The sequence below is a fragment of the Lepidochelys olivacea genome (genome assembly GCF_965140295.1).
Source record: "Lepidochelys olivacea isolate rLepOli2 genome assembly, chromosome: 1".
In the NCBI taxonomy this organism is placed as follows: Eukaryota; Metazoa; Chordata; order Testudines; family Cheloniidae; genus Lepidochelys; species Lepidochelys olivacea.
In genome coordinates this window covers 139,391,611-139,416,867 of record NC_140411.1, presented here as the reverse complement: position 1 = coordinate 139,416,867, position 25,257 = coordinate 139,391,611, and the positions used below count along the sequence as shown (strand labels likewise).

At 42.8% G+C, this 25,257-nt stretch overlaps 1 long non-coding RNA gene across 2 annotated transcripts; it reads right to left on the bottom strand.

Moving 5' to 3' along the window:
- Window positions 1-49: 49 nt before the first annotated feature.
- On the bottom strand, window positions 50-21,524 carry LOC311514406. Of its 2 annotated transcripts, none has more exons than XR_014709876.1 (3): window positions 21,467-21,524; window positions 12,981-13,278; window positions 50-204 (listed from the first exon to the last, which is right to left on the bottom strand). It is a non-coding gene; the product is annotated as an uncharacterized lncRNA (long non-coding RNA). The 2 variants fall into 2 exon arrangements; XR_014709877.1 differs by lacking the exon at window positions 50-204 and adding an exon at window positions 12,293-12,607.
- Between the last annotated feature and the right edge of the window lie 3,733 nt (window positions 21,525-25,257).

Sequence of the window (25,257 nt, the reverse complement as noted above, 5' to 3'; positions counted from 1 at the left end):
GTCTTGGTAAGTGAACAGAAATCAAAGCATTTCTTTCTTTCTTTCTTTCTTTCTTTCTTTCAGCTTCCACTCAGTTTTGATCCTAAGCTCACTGGTGCAGGTGATTTTTATTCCCAGGTCCGCTATAGACTTGCTAAATGACCTTAAGAAAGGTCACTCAATCTCTTTGTGCCTCAGCTTTCCCCATCAGTACATGATGTCTCCCTGGAAATAGGTCAGAAGTAAAAGACAACATTGGATAAAATTTTCAAAAAGCACCCAGGTGACTTAGAAGCCCAAGTTCCATTTTCCAAAGGTGACTATTTAAGAAATACATTGTTTCTCCAGTAGTTGTAACTCTTCTTCCATGCCTATATTCTTTATTTTGAGCATAAATTATTGGCTAACCATGTCAATCTTCAAATTTGTTTTACCTCTGGCTTTATCCCTCAACAGAATCTTCACAGACCCACTGGCTTATGTAATACTTTCTTCTTACAATGACATTATTGAACAGTCTTCAAACCAGTTGAGTGAGGGAAACCACCAAACACCATACGTATTCCTCTGGCACTAAACCTCCTATTTGCCTCTTTAACATTAATAAGCAGCTCTCTCATTGAGTTCTCCCTCAATGTTCTCCCTCATTGTTTGTAAGCTTTGGTAACTTATGTGAAGTCTATAATTTCTCTGCAGCAGAAGCAAAACATTTAAGATAGATAAACTAGTGGTTCTTCCTAAATGTGACCCCAAATTATCTTCTCACCAAATACACAATCATTCTCTATGTGCTTTGCATGAGGGGACTAAGTCCCAAACCACTACTTAGGCATCATCAGTGTTTATGCAGTTCATCTGGCAGAGAACCCAGCAGACAAGGTCTCTTTCCCTGAATCAATTACTAGCCATTGTAATTCATAATGACAAGTCATAGGCATTCATGAGAATGTCTCTGAAGCCTGGTGCTTAGGGCATTCACTTAGGCTGCAGAAAACCCAACTTCAAATCCCTGCTCCAATGACTATTTATACACGGTGGAACATCTTCACCAGGAGACACTAAGAGAGACCCCCACCTGAATAGCCCTGGGGTTGGGACACTCTCCTGCAATACAGGAGACCCAGGCATAAGTCCTTTCTCCACATCAGGCAGAAAGGCAGGGTGGGATTAAACATGCATCTTCCAGATGACTGCTCTAACCACTGGGCTAAAGGATATAAAGGAAATCATGCTAATAACCTCCCCCGCCCTCCCCTGGTGTTTTGTGAATGTGGTCCTTTGTTTTTGTAAAAAAGTCCAAAATCATAACAAAAAAAAATCAGGTTAGATTAAAACAAAATGTTTTGTTTCAACCCTAGTCAGAAAGTTTTTGACTTTTTGATTCACCAAAAAATTTCATTTTCAGTTTGACTGGAAACAAAACTTTTGTTTTTCATTGACAGCGAACCAAAAACCCTATTATTCACCTAGTTCTACATTCCATGCATTCAGACAGTTATTTTGCCTTAATGATCTCAGCAGTATTAATGTTGTGAGCTAGAGTGCAGGTTTGATGAAGCTGGGATACATATTGTTGGTGGGTCTGTCTTTTTTTTTTTTTTCTCTTTTTTTCTTCAAAGCCTCAACTTTGATGAGTGATGATGTTTGGGCCATGGCAGATCTGTAGTCAAATTACAATTCAGTGGGTTTGCCTTTGCACACATTTTCTGTGATGGCTAAAAAATTATAAAATATTTCTTTAAAAAACACTCCCAGTGTACAACTGATATTCTTGGACTTTGGCATATGAGGAGAAACTGTGTAGGCCAAAGGACAGATCCCAGCATGTCTTAGATTTCTTGCAAGAGGAAGTGAGACAATCTAATGGGGGGCAGGAAATAGCCCCAAAGCAGTGATTTTTAAACTCTGATTTGCTCTGTGTCAAAGCACAATGAAAAATTCAAATAGTGTGCAAGGGTTATATTCTGTGTTTTGATTTTTGCCATTTCAATGAGATTTTTACAAAATAAAGCTTTAAATTGCATGTTAAAATTGAGCTCTATATCACAACCGAAGCTGTAGTGCAATTATCACTGTACCACAAGCACAATTATAAACAGACAGATGAATGTGATTTGCTCAATTCTGGACCCATTCAGGCATACCAAATTTAATAATAGGAGCAGAACTTTTGAGATTCACATCCAGTTTAGGGCTGGCAAAACTCCAGCTCTGCACTCTTGCTGAAAATGTCAGCAGCTGATCTCAGAATATTACACATTTGTTTTTTTTCTTGTCAGGAGTCAAAATGTTAATGAAGTAGACTCAATTTGGGATAGCATGGCACCAACCCCCGCCTCCCCCGCCCTACCCCAGAGCCAAACATCCTTTGAATTTTAAGAACATAAGAATGGCCATACTGGATCAAACCAATGGTCCATCTAGCCCAGTATCCTGTCTTCCGACAGTGGCCAGGGCCAGATGCTTCACAGGTGCTTCTTGTCCAGTTTTGTTCATCATTCAGCCAGGGTTGAATCCTGAAATGCTTTCTCAGGCCAGATTCTGCCTCACTCCTTTTGTGTCAACAGCATGAGGAACCTCTTTGCCTTTGTGGCCTGCAGAAGGGCCAGGCAAAATTGGGGAGCAGAGGAACTGCTCCGTCTCTACTGTCTCCTGAGGCATCACATGGCCCCAGAAGAAGTGGAACCACCACTCTGCCTCCCCCTTCTACAGCAGGACTACAGAGCTGGCCAGCCATCTGTGCATGGGGTATGAGGTGCACCCCAAGAAAGAATGGGGCAGTGGGTGTTCAGCCTCGGTGCACTTATCTTTGCTCCCCAGGAGATGGGGCAATTATTCACTACCCCTTACTAGGGGCCATGTCTAAAAGGTACAATCAAGCCATAAGTTTTTATTTTCCGAAACTTCTTTTGTTTCAGTTAGAATTGCCTCAATAAGGACTGAGTAAGGATTTTAGAATTCAGTTAATAGTTTTTAATGTCTGTGAAAGATCCAAGTAGTAAAAGAAGAATCAACAGCTGTCTTCAGAGACAGACAGTTTGCATTTGGATTGCATCAAAATAGAGAAGGATTTCCCCCCCGACTGTGGTTAACTTGCCCAGTGACATAAACATAATGAGGCTTGCAGCAACGCACAATGAAAATGGGGTGGAAAAGCCATACCCAAAACACAACTACTCATTGAAACAAATGAATCTGCTAAGAAACATGTCTGAATGAAAGAAGTTTAGAACATTGTGTGTTAATCAGCCAAAACATTATTTTAGATCATTAAGACCTGATGGCTCCTGTATGAGAAGTGGCACTTAATTCTACTTCAATCCATATGTTTGAAGCAGCATAGCATCGCACCAGATGGTACATCCATTGTTAAGTATTCTCTAACAAGGACACTGTCAGTGCTAGAATGGGCTGAATGCCAGATTGAAACCACTCATGGAATTTTTTATCAATATTAATGAATGAGAAATGGTTCAAGCAACTGGACTGGCTAATTCACGAGGCAAGATGTGTCCCCTACATATTAATTGAAACTTACTTATTTTTCTCAACACTCCCATTTATCTTTGGCCCAACCATGAAATACTCGCTCTAGGAAAACTCACTGAAGGGAAGGCTGTGTGGTATAGAAATAAGGTACTGGACAGAGGGTCATGGCTTGTCTACACTGGCACTTTACAGTGCTGCAACTTTCTCGTGCCGGGGTGTGAAAAAACACCCCCCTGAGCACTGCAAGTTTCTGTGCTGTCAAGCACCAGTGCAGACCGTGCACCAGCGCTGAGAGCTGGGAGAGAGCTTCTCCTCGCGCTCTGCCGCAGCTACGCAAGCCACGTTAAAGCGCTACTGCGGCACCACTTTACCGTTGCCAGTGTAGACGTGCCCTCAGTGGAGCTCTGTTCCCAGTTGTACCACTGACATATGGTGTGTGTGCCTTTGGGTAAGTCACTTCATACATCTCTGTTCAGCCAGAGCACTTCAAGTCACTTCTTTTGAACAATACGTATTTTCATATGCCAGTCATCTCAGTATTAGAGCTGTTCCCAAAAAGGATGGACAGATTTTTATCTTGAAAAAAAGTGTTTCCATGCTTTCCACTTCAGCCATCATCAGTTATTTTACACTATTTAAAAAGACAGTCCATCTATTGTCTGTGATTCTGTATTAAAAAAAAATGACAATATTTACATGAATCACCACTGATGTATCAACACTGTAGACCGTTGTGATAAATCTTATGCAAAGTATGCCTCCTAAGATATCATTGTTCAATAGATTATAACTTTTCCAGTGGTATTCTGTTCATATGCATGTATTATCATTGTATCTGAAGTTATGAATATTTCCTGTGGTTTGTATCTCAAAGGTGTTGGGTTCCTGAATAACACTCACAAGACAGATTTATATCAAGACAATCAGTCGTGCTGATGGCCCTTTAAGGTGAATCAATTAACCTAAGCTGGTAGGAATAAGCTTAGGGGGTTTTTCATGCAGGTCCCCACATCTGTACCCTAGAGTTCAGAGTGGAGAAGGAATCTAGACAGGACTCATCCCCACAAGCTTTTATTAGGATTCCAGTCTTGCATGACATGGCTTATCTTCTCAGGCACTCCAGTAGGCTGTTATTAACTCTTGGATCAATACATGCTTTGCCTTCACTGACACAAAGCTGGTGGTTTCAGTTTTTTAAAAATAAACACAGTGAGATACTAATGCTGGCTAGCTCTCAGTCTGTAACATCCTAGGTGGAGACAACACACTTGCAATGTTTACCATGAGATAGCTTAGGTGGGTCAGTGCTATAGCCCCATCCTGTGGTTCACCTTACCTCATTTACCTCATGGTAAAACTGCAGTGCCTTTTTACAGTTACAGACTTTTACAGCAGGAGAGCTAACCCCCCATTAATTATCCCATAATAAAACAACAACGACGACAACAAAATGCAGACCAAAAGCCACACCCCTTTTTTGTCAGTGAAGACAGCCACAGAAGATAAGTTGTTTGTCATGGCTATAACTTCAGTTGCAAGGCTCGTAACATGATACACTCCCACTTTTAATAGCCGTATGAAAATAGCATTTTTTGAGAACCTGGAGTTTGCTACTGTCATAAATATAAAGGGAAGGGTAAACCCCTTTGAAATCCCTCCTGGCCAGGGGAAAGCTCCTCTCACCTGTAAAGGGTTAAGAAGCTAAAGGTAACCTCGCTGGCACCTGACCAAAATGACCAATGAGGAGACAAGATACTTTCAAAAGCTGGGAGGAGGGAGAGGAACAAAGGGTCTGTCTGTAGTCCTCTTGGCCGGGGACAGAACAGGAATGGAGTCTTAGAACTTTTAGTAAGTAATCTAGCTAGGTATGTGTTAGATTATGATTTCTTTAAATGGCTGAGAAAAGAATTGTGCTGAATAGAATAACTATTTCTGTCTGTGTATCTTTTTTGTAACTTAAGGTTTTGCCTAGAGGGGTTCTCTATGTTTTTGAATCTAATTACCCTGTAAGATATATACCATCCTGATTTTACAGGGGGGATTTCTTTATTTCTATTTACTTCTATTTTTTATTAAAAGTCTTCTTGTAAAACACTGAATGCTTTTTCATTGTTCTCAGATCCAAGGGTTTGGGTTTGTGGTCACCTATGCAAATTGGTGAGGCTTTTTATCCAACATTTCCCAGGAAAGGGGGGGTGCAAGTGTTGGGAGGATTGTTCATTGTTCTTAAGATCCAAGGGTCTGGGTCTGTAGTCACCTAGGCAAATTGGTGAGGCTTTTTACCAAACCTTGTCCAGGAAGTGGGGTGCAAGGTTTTGGGAAGTATTTTGGGGGGAAGGACGCGTCCAAACAGCTCTTCCCCAGTAACCAGTATTAGTTTGGTGGTGGTAGCGGCCTGTCCAAGGGGTAATATTTTGTACCTTGGGGAAGTTTTGACCTAAGCTGGTAAAGATAAGCTTAGGAGGTTTTTCATGCAGGTCCCCACATCTGTACCCTAGAGTTCAGAGTGGGGGAGGAACCTTGACATGGTGGCACAGTGGTGGGATTAACCTGAAATCATTTTGAGATCCAGTTGAGATTTTTTGAACTAGAAATACAGATTTTAAAAAGGAATTTTTAGGAAGTCCAGAAAGCAGCTTTGAAACTGAAAGCAGCTTGTTTTCTCTCTGCTTTGTGGCCAAGCAGAGACAAAAGGGGATTATCTTGTGAATTGCAGGTTTTTTTTGCCTGGAGGCAGGGTACTTAACTCCTGCAGGGAAATTCACAGTCTTCCAACCCAGAGGTTTTTTTTTCTTTTCTTCCTAAAAGTAAATAGGGGGGGTGTGCTCTACCCATTTGCCTGGAGACAAAAGTGGCAGGGTTTTTTTTAGGATTTTGATTTTTTTTGTTTTGTTTTACAAGGAGCACAGGTTTGAAAAGAATTTTTTTTTCCTTTGGGCTGGGTAAGCAAGTAGTTGGAGGTTTTTTGCTTTAATTTGGGCCCAGAGCAGAGACAAGGGGATTGTCTTTTTCTGTAGGCTGACAATCACTATCAGAGAATAGGTATTCTATTCCAGCACAGCAAAATTTTACAGCCAAGTTTTGTTTGTTTATTTCTAAACCTCGGGTGTAAAGTTAGTTAAAAACAGAGAGGTTAGAATGGCCAAATCCTCAGCTCGACTACAGCTGGAATTAGCCAAATTTCAGGCTGAGGAAAAACAAAGGGAACATGAAAGACAGATAGAACTCATGCAGCTGAAGAAGGAACAAGAAAGGGAGGCAGAACAACGCCAAGAGGCTGCCCACAAGAGGGAAATGGAGGCAAGGAAGCATGTGGAGGAGGAGAGGGAAAAAGAGAGGAAGCATGTGGAGGAGGAGAAGGAAAAAGAGAGGAAGCATGTGGAGGAGATGGAGAGGATAAAGGCCCAGCAGAATATACCAACAAACCCTAGCAATCCTTCTCCAGGTACCACTTCTCATCCCAGAAAGTTCCCCACCTACAAGGCAGGTGATGATACTGAGGCCTTCTTAGAAAACTTCGAAAGGGCCTGCCTTGGGTACAACATCTCTACTGACCAATACATGGTAGAGCTGAGGCCGCAGCTCAGTGGACCCTTAGCTGAGGTGGCAGCTGAAATGCCTAAAGAACACATGAACAAGTATGAACTGTTTAAATCCAAGGCGAGAGTCAGAATGGGGATAACACCCGAGCAGTCTCGTCGGAGGTTCAGAGCCCTAAGGTGGAAACCAGACATGTCATTTACCCGACATGCCTACCACATTGTAAAACATTGGGATGCCTGGATATCAGGAGCAAGTGTTGAATCTCCAGTAAATTTGCCCTTCCTAATGCAAATGGAACAATTCTTAGAGGGTGTTCCTGAGGAAATAGAAAGATACATCCTAGATGGGAAACCCAAAACTGTAATTGAGGCAGGAGAGATTGGAGCCAGATGGGTGGAGGTGGCAGAGAAGAAGAAAACTGGTCGCAGTTGGAGCGGAGACCAGAAGGGACCACCCCAGACCACACCCTATTACCGGGGGCCGCCCAAAGCCCCACCTACCTCCCAAAGAACCCTCCAGACCCCTTATCGTCCCACCACCCCGTTCTCCAGCAACCCTCCTCGCCCCAGTGACCCGTCAGCTGGACGATGTTTTAAGTGTAACGAGCTGGGGCATGTAAAGGCCAACTGCCCCAAGAACCCCAACAGATTACAGTTCATTGCACCGGAATCACACCAGAGGTCCACAGGCCCAGATACCTCCCAGATACCCTTGGAACGGAGGGAAACTGTGAGTGTGGGTGGGAAGAAGGTCACCGCGTGGAGGGACACCGGAGCACAAGTGTCAGCTATCCATGCTTCCTTAGTGGACCCCAATTTAATCAACCCAGAGATCCAAGTGACGATTCAACCCTTCAAGTCCAACTCTTTCAATTTGCCTACAGCCAAGTTGCCTGTCCAGTACAAGGGCTGGTCAGGAATGTGGACTTTTGCAGTCTATGATGATTATCCCATCCCCATGCTGTTGGGGGAAGACTTGGCCAATCATGTGAAGCAGGCCAAGAGGGTGGGAATGGTCACCCGCAACCAGGCTAAACAAGCCGTGAGGCCTAGCTCTGTTCCGGAAACTTCTATCAGGACCCAGTCAGAGGTGATGGACCTGGACCCCAGGCCAATGTCTGCAACAGCAGTAGTGGATCCAGTCCCAGAGACCCAGACGGAACCAGTCCCAGAACCGGAACCAGCCAAACAACCAACACCAGACCCCGTGTCAGCACTGAATCCAGTACTTGCAACCTCAACACCAGAGGGCCCCACCGAACCTGAACTGGCAGCAGCCGATAACCCTACACAAGAGGCTCAGCCGGAGCCTGAATCCCAACATAGTGCACCAGCGGAGAGCGGTTCACAGTCAACAGAAACAGCTCCATCCCCTATATCGCTTCCAGAGGGACCAAGCCTAGGTCCACAATCCCATGAGGAACTGATGTCTCCAGCATCAAGGGAACAGTTCCAGACCGAACAGGAAGCAGATGAAAGCCTCCAGAGAGCTTGGACGGCGGCACGGAGCAACCCACCGCCTCTCAGCTCTTCTAATCGATCCAGGTTTGTTGTAGAAAGAGGACTTTTATACAAGGAAACTCTTTCTGGGGGACACCAGGAAGACTGGCATCCTCAGAGACAGTTGGTAGTTCCAACTAAATACCGGGCCAAGCTCTTGAGCTTAGCCCATGATCACCCTAGTGGCCATGCTGGGGTGAACAGGACCAAAGACCGTTTGGGGGGGTCATTCCACTGGGAGGGAATGGGCAAGGATGTTTCTACCTATGTCCAGTCTTGTGAGGTGTGCCAAAGAGTGGGAAAACCCCAAGACCAGGTCAAAGCTCCTCTCCAGCCACTCCCCATCATTGAAGTTCCATTTCAGCGAGTAGCTGTGGATATTCTGGGTCCTTTTCCGAAAAAGACACCCAGAGGAAAGCAGTACATACTGACTTTCATGGATTTTGCCACCCGATGGCCGGAAGCAGTAGCTCTAAGCAACACCAGGGCTAAAAGTGTGTGCCAGGCACTAGCAGACATTTTTGCCAGGGTAGGTTGGCCCTCCGACATCCTCACAGATGCAGGGACTAATTTCCTGGCAGGAACTATGAAAAACCTTTGGGAAGCTCATGGGGTAAATCACTTGGTTGCCACTCCTTACCATCATCAAACAAATGGCATGGTGGAGAAGTTTAATGGAACTTTGGGGGCCATGATACGTAAATTCGTAAATGAGCACTCCAATGATTGGGACCTAGTATTGCAGCAGTTGCTCTTTGCCTACAGAGCTGTACCACATCCCAGTTTAGGGTTTTCTCCATTTGAACTTGTATATGGCCGTGAGGTTAAGGGGCCATTGCAGTTGGTGAAGCAGCAATGGGAGGGATTTACACCTTCTCCAGGAACTAACATTCTGGACTTTGTAACCAACCTACAAAACACCCTCCGAACCTCTTTAGCCCTTGCTAGAGAAAACTTACAGGATGCTCAAAAAGAGCAAAAAGCCTGGTATGATAAACATGCCAGAGAGCGTTCCTTCAAAGTAGGAGACCAGGTCATGGTCTTAAAGGCGCTCCAGGCCCATAAAATGGAAGCATCGTGGGAAGGGCCATTCGTGGTCCAGGAGCGCCTGGGAGCTGTTAATTATCTCATAGCATTCCCCACCTCCAACCGAAAGCCTAAGGTGTATCATATTAATTCTCTAAAGCCCTTTTATTCCAGAGAATTAAAGGTTTGTCAGTTTACAGCCCAGGGAGGAGACGACGCTGAGTGGCCTGAAGGTGTCTACTACGAAGGGAAATGTGCTGGTGGTGTGGAAGAGGTGAACCTCTCCATGACCCTTGGGCGTATGCAGCGACAGCAGATCCAGGAGCTGTGCACTAGCTACGCGCCAACGTTCTCAGCCACCCCAGGACTGACTGAACGGGCATACCACTCCATTGACACAGGTAATGCTCACCCAATTAGGGTCCAACCTTACCGGGTGTCTCCTCAAGCTAAAACTGCTATAGAACGGGAGATCCAGGATATGTTACAGATGGGTGTAATCCGCCCCTCTGAAAGTGCATGGGCATCTCCAGTGGTTCTAGTTCCCAAACCAGATGGGGAAATACGTTTTTGCGTGGACTACCGTAAGCTAAATGCTGTAACTCGCCCAGACAACTATCCCATGCCACGCACAGATGAACTATTAGAGAAACTGGGAAGGGCCCAGTTCATCTCTACCTTGGACTTAACCAAGGGGTACTGGCAGGTACCGCTAGATGAATCTGCCAAGGAAAGGTCAGCCTTCATCACACATCTCGGGCTGTATGAATTTAATGTACTCCCTTTCGGGCTGCGAAATGCACCCGCCACTTTCCAAAGACTTGTAGATGGTCTCCTAGCGGGATTAGGAGAATATGCAGTCGCCTACCTTGACGATGTGGCCATATTTTCGGATTCCTGGGCAGACCACCTGGAACATCTACAAAAAGTCCTTGAGCGCATAAGGGAGGCAGGACTAACTGTTAAGGCTAAGAAGTGTCAAATAGGCCTAAACAGAGTGACTTACCTTGGACACCAGGTGGGTCAAGGAACTATCAGCCCCCTACAGGCCAAAGTGGATGCTATCCAAAAGTGGCCTGTCCCAAAGTCAAAGAAACAGGTTCAATCCTTCTTAGGCTTGGCCGGTTATTACAGACGATTTGTACCGCACTACAGCCAAATCGCTGCCCCACTGACAGACCTAACCAAAAAGAAACAGCCAAATGCTGTTCAGTAGACCGGAAAGTGTCAGAAGGCCTTTAACAAGCTTAAAGCGACACTCATGTCTGACCCTGTACTAAGGGCCCCAGACTTTGACAAACCGTTCCTAGTAACCACAGATGCATCCGAGCGTGGTGTGGGAGCAGTTTTAATGCAGAAAGGACCTGATCAAGAATTCCACCCTGTAGTGTTTCTCAGCAAAAAACTGTCTGAGAGGGAAAGCAACTGGTCAGTCACTGAAAAAGAATGTTATGCCATTGTCTACGCTCTGGAAAAGCTACGCCCATATGTTTGGGGACGGCGTTTCCACCTGCAAACCGACCATGCTGCACTAAAGTGGCTTCACACCGTCAAAGAAACTAACAAAAAACTTCTTCGGTGGAGTTTAGCTCTCCAAGATTTTGATTTCGACATCCAACACATCTCAGGAGCTTCTAACAAAGTGGCTGATGCACTCTCCCGTGAAAGTTTCCCAGAATCAACTGGTTAAAATCGTCCTTGAGATGTGGAAAATATTGTTAGTCTTTATGTACTTGGTAGTATATTTAGAGATGCATGTGTCTTATTAACTCTGTTTTCCTAGAGCTCCAGGAAGAAATCCCAGCCAGTGTTTCACCCTAGCTGAGATTTGGGGGGCGTGTCATAAATATAAAGGGAAGGGTAAACCCCTTTGAAATCCCTCCTGGCCAGGGGAAAGCTCCTCTCACCTGTAAAGGGTTAAGAAGCTAAAGGTAACCTCGCTGGCACCTGACCAAAATGACCAATGAGGAGACAAGATACTTTCAAAAGCTGGGAGGAGGGAGAGGAACAAAGGGTCTGTCTGTAGTCGTCTTGGCCGGGGACAGAACAGGAATGGAGTCTTAGAACTTTTAGTAAGTAATCTAGCTAGGTATGTGTTAGATTATGATTTCTTTAAATGGCTGAGAAAAGAATTGTGCTGAATAGAATAACTATTTCTGTCTGTGTATCTTTTTTGTAACTTAAGGTTTTGCCTAGGGGGGTTCTCTATGTTTTTGAATCTAATTACCCTGTAAGATATATACCATCCTGATTTTACAGGGGGGATTTCTTTATTTCTATTTACTTCTATTTTTTATTAAAAGTCTTCTTGTAAAACACTGAATGCTTTTTCATTGTTCTCAGATCCAAGGGTTTGGGTTTGTGGTCACCTATGCAAATTGGTGAGGCTTTTTATCCAACATTTCCCAGGAAAGGGGGGGTGCAAGTGTTGGGAGGATTGTTCATTGTTCTTAAGATCCAAGGGTCTGGGTCTGTAGTCACCTAGGCAAATTGGTGAGGCTTTTTACCAAACCTTGTCCAGGAAGTGGGGTGCAAGGTTTTGGGAAGTATTTTGGGGGGAAGGACGCGTCCAAACAGCTCTTCCCCAGTAACCAGTATTAGTTTGGTGGTGGTAGCGGCCTGTCCAAGGGGTAATATTTTGTACCTTGGGGAAGTTTTGACCTAAGCTGGTAAAGATAAGCTTAGGAGGTTTTTCATGCAGGTCCCCACATCTGTACCCTAGAGTTCAGAGTGGGGGAGGAACCTTGACAGCTACTCTACTGTGTAAGAGTTTTGCATTTTGACTTCAATAGAGTTACACCAGTGTAAGGCAGTAGAGAATCAGGACCCCTGCTTCTTTGTGAAACTAATCATAATCCTTTGGAAGAGCTATGCAGTAACTGCAGTTATGTGCTCTTTGTTGTACATATGTGACAAAATAATAAGGGGGAAACATGCAAACTTATACTTTGGACATGAGTAGAAAGCCTCGTTAGCCACCTGTATTCAGTTGTGTCCTACGTACACTGACCTCTGCCACTAGACACCAGGAGGGACTCGCCAGGGGGTAGGATAGTCTCCCCTCACTCTGTCTGTGAAAGAGGGGATTGAAGATATTGTAGTGACCATACCCAATTCTTACACCGCCGTAACTATGGACTTCAGTGGAGTCACTCCTGATTTACAGGAATGGAGGTGAGATGAGAATCAAAGCCTCTCACTCCAGTTAGGAAAGAAAAAATGATAAGGTAAACTAGAATACATGTTTTTAAACCACAAATACTTATATAGACACATCTTACTACCCCATTCACTGTCGCACAATGGGTGTGACAAGTAAGTGGAGGGCTTTCTGTCTGTCTAGATTGATATATATCACAGTGTTTGAACACCTTTCCAACGTAAAGAAGTGTAGACAGAAAATTTTCTCTCTCCCACTTCCCTCCAGTTGATCGAGTCTCTTACTTTGTCCTGGTCACGTGTAGCTCTATTAGGAATCGGCACAGGCAATGGTATGACAAATGTAACAATCGCCAGATCTTGGTTTTCAGTGCTCAGGCAGCTAGTGACAATACCCTGAGCATTCACACGGGTTGGCTTGCGAGATGAAAAGGCTCAGAGCTTTTATTTGCTGTTGTTTGTTCCCAGGATCAATACTTGGGGTCTGTCTTCTTGTTTTGCCTGTATGATTTTGGTACTCCTAGTTCCAGTCCTAGCTGAGCATAAGGAAGTTTTATCTTGTGTTAAAACCCAGTGAATGTTCCTGACAAAAAAAAGAGTTTGACAGATTTTCATTTAATATTCAGGAAAAAGTTACATTGATTCTTAATTTATCTAAACCAGTCCACAAAAAAAAAAGCAGGTATTTTTCATTTCTTGCATCATTCAAAATTTGCAACAGTGACACTCCATAGTCAGTAGGCTTAACAGAGTTAATGAGAAGGCAAATGCTTGGAGATGTTTTGGAAATTTCTGATGTGTAGGGAGTATTGGATTCAGCTATTTATTTTTGTTTTCATTGCAGGAAGAGAAGTCATTTGCCCTGAGAGCAGTCATCTGTTTTAGACTTGATAAACACGAACAGTAGTGATGAATTATTTTGGGTTTAATCATTGTGTAAAATCTAGTCTTATTGAGGCACTAATGTATCACCTCGCAGCGAGCGACTTCACTTGTCCCACTAACTAGCTATCAGTGGAGTTTTCCATCTCAATTTTTCATACAGTTACAGGCATTCTATACAGGATCTTCTCATCTCATCAGCCCACTATCAGAGATTAATCATCAGAAACAAAACTTAACCTCAGAAATGTCAAACACAAATAAAAAGAAAGTTAAGGTGTAAGGCAGAGCAGATTTCTCAGACTCAGAAGGTCTGAGGCCTGATTCTTCTCTCACACGAGGTAGAAATCTATTGGCCTTAGTGGATTTACTCCAGTGTCAATGAGAGGAGAATCAGACCTTTCCTTGTTCATAAACCAAATAGGAGTTTGAGGGATCTCTTCTGCTATCAGTGTTTGAACTGATGTAACTCAGATCCAATACCCACAGAAGTCAGTGAAAAGACTCTCAATGGCACTGCTTATATTCTTAAGTGCTTTGGTGGACTGAGGGCACTGCGAGTGCTGGTTGCTGGTCTTAAACATGGAACATGAGAATCTTTGCAAGTTTTATTACCCATTAATAGCTTCCATATCAAATTTGCTCCGTTTTTACAGGAAAGGCTTGCTAGGGTTCTCATGGACCTAAAGTCTGAACATGAAGCTCTGCATATTCTGCATTTTACAGCTTCACCAATATAAATATCATGCAATCAGAATTCACTGGCAAATGTGGGCCCAAATCAGCATACTCCTTGTCTTGCAAGTCTCAAAGGTTTCTCTGTGCTAGGCTTACTGGTTTGGGCTACTTGTTGATGCATGAGACAGCATCAAGCATAGCTTCACTGTTCCAAACTTTAACTAGCTCTGCAATGTGAATACTAAAAAAAGAATTTTGTCGTTAAATATTTAGGACCTGATTCCCCTCTCTGGCATTAAATTGGTATAATGGAGTGATGATGAATTGGGTCCATAATGTGTCTGATTGACAAAACAAGGAAATCAATTGGTGCAGAAACAAATTGCTATATTTACAGCTCCCTTTCTGAGCAAAGATACATTTTAAAGGACTGAGACCAACACCTGGCAGTGAAGTTCTGATTAGCAGGGGATATAATCTATGGTATTCTCTGTGTCAAATTTCACCTCAGGTTGTCTGCCAGTTAGATGAGGGAAGGGTCAAGAATCTTTTGAATGCCTTAGGGTGTTATGACCTTCCAAGGCGCAATCCAGATCAGTGAGGGGTTGTCACCACCTGCCCTGCAAGCTGGGGTGCCTCACAATTCTTTGCTGCTGCAGCTCCCAATGTAGGCTTTGCACAAACAGTCAAACAGCATGCAGGTCACACCCTGAGCAGTGCTTAATTTGTGCCAGGGCTTGTCAGGGCTGAGCCCCTGCACCTCCAGTCTTGGCAGTTCATAGCCCCCACACCTCTGGTCTTGCCGTGTCAGTTATGAAAGTAAAAAAATTGCTTGAGCCCTGGCACCTCTTTCATTACAAATTAAGCACTGACCTGGAGCGTCTATGTGTAGCTGCAGCCTGCCAGCACACTCCAGTCACACTCCCTGGCTTCCACCAGCCTTGGTAACTACTTGCAGGATGACCCCAACACACTCCAGTCCCAGATTCCCCCCCAAAATGTGTTCTGCACTGTCCAGCCCTTTTGCGGATAGTTCAGATATTTTAGGTCTGTTGGCCCTGTAAGGGGTCAATGTCCACCAGTTTGCTACTTTAAATAGCGTGACCACACAGCCCAGTTTAACCACAACACTGGATTAGTTTTGATTAAAGAATAAAACAAGTTTATTTAACTACACAGAGAGATTTTAAGTGAGTACACATACAAGGCATTAACCTCAGAAATGGTTACAAGAGAAAGAAAGATGAAACACTTTCCAGTGCCAAAGCTTAACTAACTAGACTTGCTTCAAGATACAATTCCTACCACATGCCCCCAGCAACAGGGTGGACCAAATTTAAGGTCAGGATCTCCCCCAAAGTCAAATGGCTACTTCTTTTGTTGTCTTAGGTGAAAAAGAAAGAGAGACAGATACGGAGAGATACTTGAGGTGTTTTGCCCCTCACTTTATAGTCTAGTCCCCCTTTGAAATAATTATCTAGGGGTAACCCTGAGAACAATGTTCATTCCCACTGTGAGGATGAAGACAAGGAGTCTCATAGCTGAAAGAGGTTTCATGCTGTTGTTTGCTAAAATGCAGATCAGTTTCTTCCTGCCCTTCTTCCTTGCCAAAGAATGGTCACTTGATAGGTGATTGCCCATCACCTTTGACACCCGGCTAGAGGCATCAGCTCATCCTTTGTATTTGAGAAAGTATTATTCACTCCCCAGACTTGTCTGGTAATCACATTTCAGCTTATGTTCATAACTTTTCCTAAAATGTTTCTACATATATTTCACCATGATATTATTGGCCAGTGAGTTATTAGTTTTCAAACGATACCCTCACAAGGTGTATTTTATACAAAGATTATTACAATGGTGTGTAGGGTGTAAATACAGGGGTCCATTCAGTCACAGATGTAAGTTTTAATTCCTTTGGCTCCATATCTGTTTATACAAAACCGTATAAGCCAACTTGCGTACTTTGCACATATGCACATGTATGTGTTAGCATTTGCACCCACAAAACACACTAGTCTCAATGGTTCCAAATTGAGAGTGTGACTTTTTGAAGAGTGGGCTCAGGTATCTGCATCTGCAAAGTGCTGCTTGTGATAGTCTATATCCCTATGTTCACCTTTTTTTTTACAAGACTATGATAAATTTAGTACAATGTATGTCTAGGGAGGTATCATCTGAAAACTCATATTCCACTGAACATTATTGCCCTGGTCAAATATGTGTGGCAAAATTGTATGTAATGTTAAAAAGTTCTACTGGCTAAGACATGTTCCAAGTCTGTGGAAACAGCTTCAAACCAGTTCCTCAGAGACAAAATGCAAACTGACGCCTCAGCGAGGTGTCAACAAAATCAAATGGTTAAGTGGCCATTCTTTGGCAGGAAGAAGGGTGTGAGTGAGAAATTTACATCTTGGCAAAGGAACAGCTGGAAGATCATTCTCCAAGAGGAAGAAAATTATAAAAAATGGGAACATATGCCCCAAATTATTCCTCCCTTTCTCTATATCCATGTCAGCCACAACACCTGAAGAAAAGAGACAGCTTTGAAGTGGGGGGAGGGGTCCTTGCTGAAAAGATTCCAGCCAGCGGGACTGCAAAAGCACATGGTGAGATTGAGTGAGACATTTTACTTTGAATTCACCCAGCTTGTTAAGTTAAATATTAATTGCATTTTTATTTTTTATTTTCTTGTAACCAAATCCTGACTTTTATGCCTCATTACTTGTCATCACTTAAAATCTTTTTTCCTGTAGTAAACTTGTTTTATTGTTTTATCTAAACCAGTGTGTTTTGTTGAAGTGGTTGGGAACCTCCATTTGAGATAACAGGATTTGTGCATATTATTTTCTATTAAGATAATGACAGACTTTCTAAGAGCTTGTATTGTCCAGAAGAAAGAGCTGGGTAGTACGAAATGCACATTTCTGGGGGAAATGTCTGGGACTGAGAGTTTGCTTGTGTTGCTCTGTAATGTAATTCATGAGTGGCTGGTTATAACACACATATAATGCAGCTGGGAGTAATTTACAGGCTCATGACTGTGTGTGAGCAGACCAGGAGTAGTTGTTCTCGCAGTGAAGCAGTGTAAAAGGCACCCCAGGGTGGAGAATTGAGAGGAGACAGCTGTTCAACAGTCTAGATTGTACCTTGGTTAATGTCAGACTGCTGAATCCATGTGTGCCCACCATTTGCAGGGGTACCTGTGGAGACTGCAGGGAAGCCCCAATAAAAAGTTGTCTTTTGGGATTAGGCAGAAGGTGCGAGTAGTAGCTTTGGTGCATGCACTGTGACTGTTATGGTGAAAATTAGAATATAATTAGTGTCTTTGAACTCAGATATTACTCTTGCTAACAAGCTTTTCTGCATAATCTGGTCCTGCTTCCCAATTCACCAGACTCACCCAGTAACATAAAGTCTGGTTACTGATTGTTTGGAACTAAATATAAGCATAAAGTTGACCATCAAAAATGGACCCCTGTGCTGCAAAGCTGTCGATCTGTTTACAGAATGCACTATGTCCATTCTTTGATTTAAGTTGGTTGGAGAGAGGAGAATCCATTGGAAAGGAAAAGTCAATATCACTGTTCAGACACCTTTTGTCCCTGCTATTCTTTTTATTTTCTTCCTTTAGGTTTTTATTCTCTACCATTATACAGGAGTAGGGCCAAACAAACAGCTTGTCTGCTTCATTGTCTTCAAAGAGACTGCTACTGTGAATGAGTCAATCAGGATTTGGCCTGCAAGATCCAGCTAACCCCCATATATATCTCAAGGAATTCAGAGTGTCTGTTTCCAGTACTGGATATTTACTCTTAATATGCATTAAGAGTTATTGAACTTTGCTTCCCTCCATTTTTACAGGTGGGGAACTGACGTAGAGAGACTAAGGGCTTGTGTACACACTGTGTGTGACAGGGTCGGGCCAGATGGCTACAGGAGAGTAATAGAAGGTAGATATATTAGCCCCAGGTTAAGTAGGTCCCTTTTTCCTGGGTAAGGTAACAGGGAAGGTTCCAGAACAATCAGGAACCTTCTGGAGACATTTAAGACAGATTGGCTGCAGGTGTTCTAATCAGCCTATCAAGAAGCTGCTAGAATCAATTGAGGCAGGCTAATCAGGGCACCTGGGTTTAAAAAAGAAGCTCACTTCAGTTTGTGGTGTGCGTGTAAGGAGCTGGGAGCAAGAGGTGCTTGGAGCTGAGAGCGAGAACGCATACTGTTGGAGGACTGAGGAGTACAAGCATTATCAGACACCAGGAGGAAGGTCCCATGTTGAGGATAAAGAAGGTGTTGGGAGGAGGCCATGGGGAAGTAGCCCAGGGAGTTGTAGCTGTCGCACAGCTGTTCCAGGAGTTACTCTAGACAGCTGCATTCCACAGGGCCCTGGGCTGGAACCCGGAGTAGAGGGCGGGCCCTGGTTCCCGCCAAACCTCCCAACTCCTGGTCAGGTACAGGAGGAGTTGACCTGGACTGTGGGTTCATGAAAACGGCCAAACTGAGGGCTACCATGAAGCTCGAAGGCGAGCAAATCCGCCAATAAGTGCAAGACCCACCAAGGTAGAGGAGGAACTTTGTCACATGTGCTACATCAGCGCAGCTGCACCATGTCTGGTGAACATGTGCTATGCCAACAGGAGAGCTCTCCCATTGGCATAATTACTCCACCTCAGCGATAGGTGGAAACTCTGTTGGCGGGAGAGCATCTCCCGCTGACTTAGCACTGGTGTGGACAGCACTTAGGTTGGTGGCTTTTTCACATCCTTGAGTGACATAAGTTACATAGACTTAAGCGGTAGTGTAAACAAGCCCTCTGTGACTTGTCTAAGGTTACAGAGGAAATTTGTGGCATTGCAGTGAATTGACCTTGAGTCTCCCACGTCCCAGGTTAACACCCTAACCACATGATCATCCTTCATCTCTCTAGATACCTGACACAAGTGAAATAAAAACTACAATCTGGGAGGAGGCCCCTTTAATTTTTAGTACCAAGAAACATCGCAGATAAAGAAAAAATGACAGTTGCAATAATGTATTATAAAATATGACATAATCATTATTTAACAGGATAAGCAGGGCAATAAGTATTTTTCAAATATTCAATGAACTAAATTCAATGAACAAACACTTCAGCTCAATATCCTGTATACAGTTGTCAATCAAAGTGATTTCTCATTAAATAGAAGCACTGGTAGTCACAACAGAGAAGTTAATGTTTCTTCAAATGAGAAGATAGTAGGATTTTCTCTCCTTGCTATGATTGTAATGGCAACATTCATTTCACTAGCAGGAATATTTATAGCAATGCTGAAACAATCTCTTATGTGAAAATGAAAATCTCTAGTCATGTTGGGATTAAGTGTCTCTGGGTATCATGGGGAAAAAGTAATGATTTTGTTGGCAAAGCAGCTAATGTAAAAGTTGTTCTGTATCATTTTTGGACAAAGTTTTTAAGCACGAAGATATGATTTGCCATGTCAGCTCTTATGGGCTTAGACTTTTTATTATGCTTTTAACACAAAATGTGTGAGGTGAGGGGGATTACATTCAGGTAATATTAAGGTAGTGAAACAGAAAAACAGGAACTTTGGTGTTAACAGTGAAAGTCAGGGACCATCACTGGGGATTATATTGAGTACTTGGAGGCAAAATCTGGCTCCCTGTTTTGAAATAATTTTGTATTTGCAGAGGTTGGTCTGAGAGCAGCATTTGATTAAGCACCACATGGGATGCAGTTCTTACAAAAGAGCTATTTTAGGGCTTGTCTACACATGAACGACAATCTGGAATAAAGTAGGGCGTGAATATAAAGCAGATTAACTATTCCTAACTCATGCCAGGTGTGGCTTCTCTTATTCCAGAGTAAGAGTGCCTTATCCTAATTAGCTTAATCCTCAAAAAGGATTAAGATAATTCAGAATAAGACCCTCTTATTGGCACGCTAACTTCATGTATGGACGTACTTATTCCAAAATAAATCAGAAATAGTGAATTAGGAATGATTTCACTGTAGACAAGCCTTTATTAAATGGTGTCAACCTTAATATTCCTTCCAGTGGTTCCAAGAAAGATTAATATGTAGGGTGGACAGTATGAATAATAAGAAAGCTTAAAAAAGCAGCTACAGCATAAATCCTCTTGTTTCAGGGCATATGATAAACCACTAATTAAGAGGATTAAGAAACTGGCATTTGATCACTTATCCTGCAATTGTCAATTATATTGTTTCTTGCACCATCCCCTGAAGCATCTAGTACCAGGCTCTCCCTTCTTTCACAAGCATGGCCATATCCACTAGTTTATACTCCCCTCTGCTTGTAGAAGGGAAGATCATTATTTAGGCTTAACACAGGAGTGTTAAATCTAGCTTTCTGAGGTTAGCAATAAAACTGTTCATGCTTTGAAATTGAATCCCTTCAGGACATCATATAATATAAACTCCTAGATTTTATCTGAGCTCCATTTATGAGACATTACTGCAGAAAGTGTAATTTTAGGCTTAGACATCAGGTAGCAAATGTCCAAATTACTGGGTTTTTTTCTTTTATTTTAGCAGATACCTCCCCATAGAGGTAAGTGTAAGTCAACATCACAACTGACCAGTGGTTTAATTTAGCTACATACAAAGGTGGTGGATAAAAAGGAATAAAGTCTGTTGTGGACTGCACTGAAATGAAGCATCTAGAGGAAAAAAAACAAATCCGTTAAATGTAGGTTTAATGCCAGAACTGTGACTAATGTGGATTTAATGTTAGAACTGTGAAGCTGCATCATATAGCATATAAAAACCACCTTTTAAATTGGTTGACCTTCCTTAACTAGTTACAGAGGTGTATAATTTACTTCATTTGGCCAGCATATTTGACAGTAATCCCAATGGTGATAAACTGAACACAATACTGAATGTTTGTCAGTGTTCCTGTGATCAGGAGTTTGGCAATAAATTCAAGTTAGATGGACTATAAAGAACCAAACAGAGAATACATTTTACCTGTGCTTAGGGCTTGAAGTCTGTGCTTTTTGGGAGAGCCAGCTCAGAAACACCTGTTAAATTTTCATGGGTCAGAGTCCACCTAAAAATTCCACCATCCACCCCAAAAAAAGGTATTGGTCCATATCATCCTTACTTCTATAGAAAGTGTAGGTCAACACCAGAAGTACTTCAGGATGTCTGAGGAGAGCATATTCCACTTTACCTCAACAAAACTTACCTCAGTTCTAGGCATCCTTGCCATCCCCATGGCTTCATCTATGAGGGCAGAAATAACTGCATTGAAAAGATAACAAAACCTATATTAGGTACAGTTACTTTGTCATACACACATTGTAGAGTGTGATTGGTGGTGGTGGGGCAGGGCGCCATGCATATGTAGAGAACCACTGCCGAATGCATACCTGTTCCAAGTCACCTGTCAATGCTAGCCGTGTTCTCTTTCTACTGCCACAGTGTACACTGAAGTCAAACTGCATACCGGCCAACACAGGCCTCCCTATCTTTCAGCCACTCTTGTTTATTGTGCCCAGCCCCTATCTATTCTGGGAGAGGTTCCCGCTTCCCTCTGCCATAACTACATGAGGAACGTGAATTCTCCTAGTACATAACTATGAAAACGCTCAGTTGCCCCTGCTGCTCTGCTTCCTCTTGTGATGTTAATGGCTGTCCTCATTCCTCTGCTGAGCATTACCCACCGTTTGGCCTTAATCGCTCCATTTTAAAATTTACCTGCATAAACCTACATAAATAGCAGGTTCCCTGAATCTGAACATTTCACTGTTTGCAGATGCCAGTAAAGAGGACAGAAAACTAAGAACATAACCTATGTAAGCAGGGTCTGAATGAGGTTTCCGCTGACATCTAGTGATGAGGCAGGGGAAAATACCTCAGGACCAGACGTATTTTGCATAGACACACTTACTGTGCCCAGGTGATCAGCAGACAGACGTGCTTTGTCAAAGTGCTCAATTTTGGCTGTTTTGGGTTGAAATTCACTTTAAATGCAGGGGTAATGAAATGTTTTTATCCTTACTGTATGAGTAAAAGGCAGCAGAACTGTACTTAGAATTCCCTGATTGAGGGGGCCACCCTAAATTTAACCTCACTTGCTAAACGGGGTTGGGATGCCAAATCCAAATAGAGGTTGGACTTTTGTTTAGAGTCCTAGGTACTGCCAGTGTTTAAAGCCAGAGCTGATCAGACTCGGTTGAGAGTCCTCATTTCTGCCCATTGATTACTAGAGCTGAAGTCACTCATGACCAGGGCTAGGGGCTGAGCCTAGTGCTGGTGTGGGGACAGTGATGCAATGAAAGGCAGTGCAGAGGTAGTAGTGAGGTTCCCTATTGCCTGGTGAAACCAGTAAGAACTGGCCTAAGTGGTGGAATCTCAGAACACAGCATTGTGGTGGCACATGGAAAGCAGTGCCAAAGGCAGCAGAGATAACAGCAGCACCAGCAGAGGGTTTGCTTGACCCCTTCTCTTTTAAGGATGGGAAGTGAACCCACGTGAACACACTCCTGAATGCTGGGACTTCACTGACTTTGGACAACCCAACTGTGAGTGGCAGAGGGAAAGTGGAGCACTCTGTTAAAGGGACATTTGTACACTGGACTTTTGCACTGCCAGGTGGGAAACTGAGGCAAAGGACACTGCCCAGTGTGCTGTGAGGTGGGTGTTTAATGATGGTTTGCATGCTTTTGAATCATTGTTGCAGTGTTTTTCCAAATTAATAAACGTTTTCTTCTATTATACACAGATGCAATGCTTGTGAGTGAGGAAGTATTGCCTCTGAGAGGCACCCATGGTTGGTGTTTAATTTTCCCAGATGGCTCGGTGGGGGCTCGAACTAGTTCTATTTTGTAATGTTAAGAGGACTCTTTAGATATTGAACCCAGCCCTTGTTGCTGCTGCCACCCCCTGGCAGAAAAGTTACATGTATTACAGATCAAAGGTAAATTCAGCAACAAAAATCTAAATGAAAAATAACAGCTCTGTGTATCTTTCTCACAGCAATAGAATTATTAAAATATTCATCTTCCCAAGCTTCTGTTTTCAATTAAAAACCTTATTCAAAGCCCACTCAGGTCAAAATGGCCCAGTTCCTCAAAAAATTTAGGCACCAAACTCTCATGAATTTCAAAGGAACCTAGGTGCCTAAATACCTTTGAGGATCTGGGCCTATGAGTCTTTCTGTATCTTTTCACCTATAATTACTTTGGTTTTGCTAAAAAGAATTATCTAAGTATTCTTTTATGAAACACCAGGACGTTGAGTGTGTCCCTTCCCACCTCCTCCCCCCACCCGTTTAGATAAACCAAATTCATTTTTAGTGACACTGCATTGAAGGCACAGGCCTTATATTTGAATAGATGGCAAATACTGCAAGCCTCACAGCATCCTATCAAATAACTCAATCTTACCTTTCCTTCTCAACAGTTAAGCTGATTTTGTGTCATGCTACCTAAGCATGAGACTTTTACAGTCCAAAGAGTGACAATTATTGTGTCAAACTGTACGTAAAAACATTGTAGATTAATGATTTCCTGGGCCAGGACTATGATTATCAGAGTCTTTTCAATGACATGGAGCACTCAGAGCGTGTCAAAAGGAAAAATTACATGGTCTTTTATTCACGAACATCAAAGAAAAATTACCCCTATTGTAGGTGGAAAAATAGCTGCATAGTCCCAAGTGACAGATTTCAATATTCATCTGGTAGATTCAGTTGCTTTGGTGGCACTTCTGGAAGCAATAGTATGTGTTTCAAGTGTCTAATTTTTGGGAAGTATTAAAAGAAATGAGATCCATGACCATTTTCATATATAATCTTCTCATTTCACCTTTTCAAAGGAAAGGTGACCCTTTGACTCTTTCCTGCATTACATTCTCTTGTAGTACAAAGATTATCACCAGCTATTCATTTATATTTGACACAGATCATGAAATATTAAAGAGGAACATTACTTTGTTACTGTAGGTGAATATATTCTTTGCTACTGTACTGAAACCTGACATTTAAAAGTGTCATGCTAGGTAATGTAATTACTTATTGTTAGTATTACAGTAGTGCCTAGAGGCCAGGGCCCCATCATGCTAACAAAGAAATTGATTGCAAGCTCTTGAGGAGAGGGACAAGATATACAAATATAGACAACAGGTGGATACAGACAGACCGAGACTGAGACATGATCACAAGGAAACAGTGAGACATAATACTGGTCATCATGAAAAACAGTGGCCACAGCAAACTGGCTGCCTATCCAGTCACAACTTTTGTATGCACCTTGGCAGAGAAGAAATTTAAAGGAGAAATTTTAAGGAGAACAATGAAGAGGCTATGTGGATAGTTATGGGGATCTTCTGCCAGGGGAGGCAGGGGAGAAAGCACCAATGTGCTAGTAGGAAAAATTTTAAGTAGGTGATCAAACCTGGCATCACTGGTGGAACAAGGTGGGCTTGATGTCTTGAAAGCATAAGAGATGTTAGGTAGGGTAGAGATAAGCCACAAAGGGCCTTAAAAAGCAAGACAAGTAGTATGAGTTTAATGTGGAGGAAAAGGGGTAGTAGTGGAGGGATGCAAAGACAGGTGATGTGGTTGAAGCAGCAAGCCAGGAAAATGATAAAATGCAACATCGTTTTAAATGGATATAGGTGTGGGAAGATGCGATTTGTCAAGGCCAGAAAGGAGAATGTGACAATAACTGTGATGAAAGATGAAGGTCTAGACAGATTTTGCTGTGTGAATGAAGGAGAAAGAAGAGAAGAAAGGCTGGATCTTAGAAATCTTACACAGGAAGAAGTGCCAGGATTTATACATGGTCAGGATGTGAGGATCTAGACAGAGGGCAGACTTGATGATGCCCAGGTTATGAGCCTGAGTGACAGGGAGGATGGTCTACAGCAACTGAGAAAAGAGGAAAGGGAGAGGTCTTGCAGAGGGAAATGTTAAGAGCTCTGCTTGTTGAGTTTCAGAGTAGCAGCCGTGTTAATCTGTATCCGCAAAAAGAA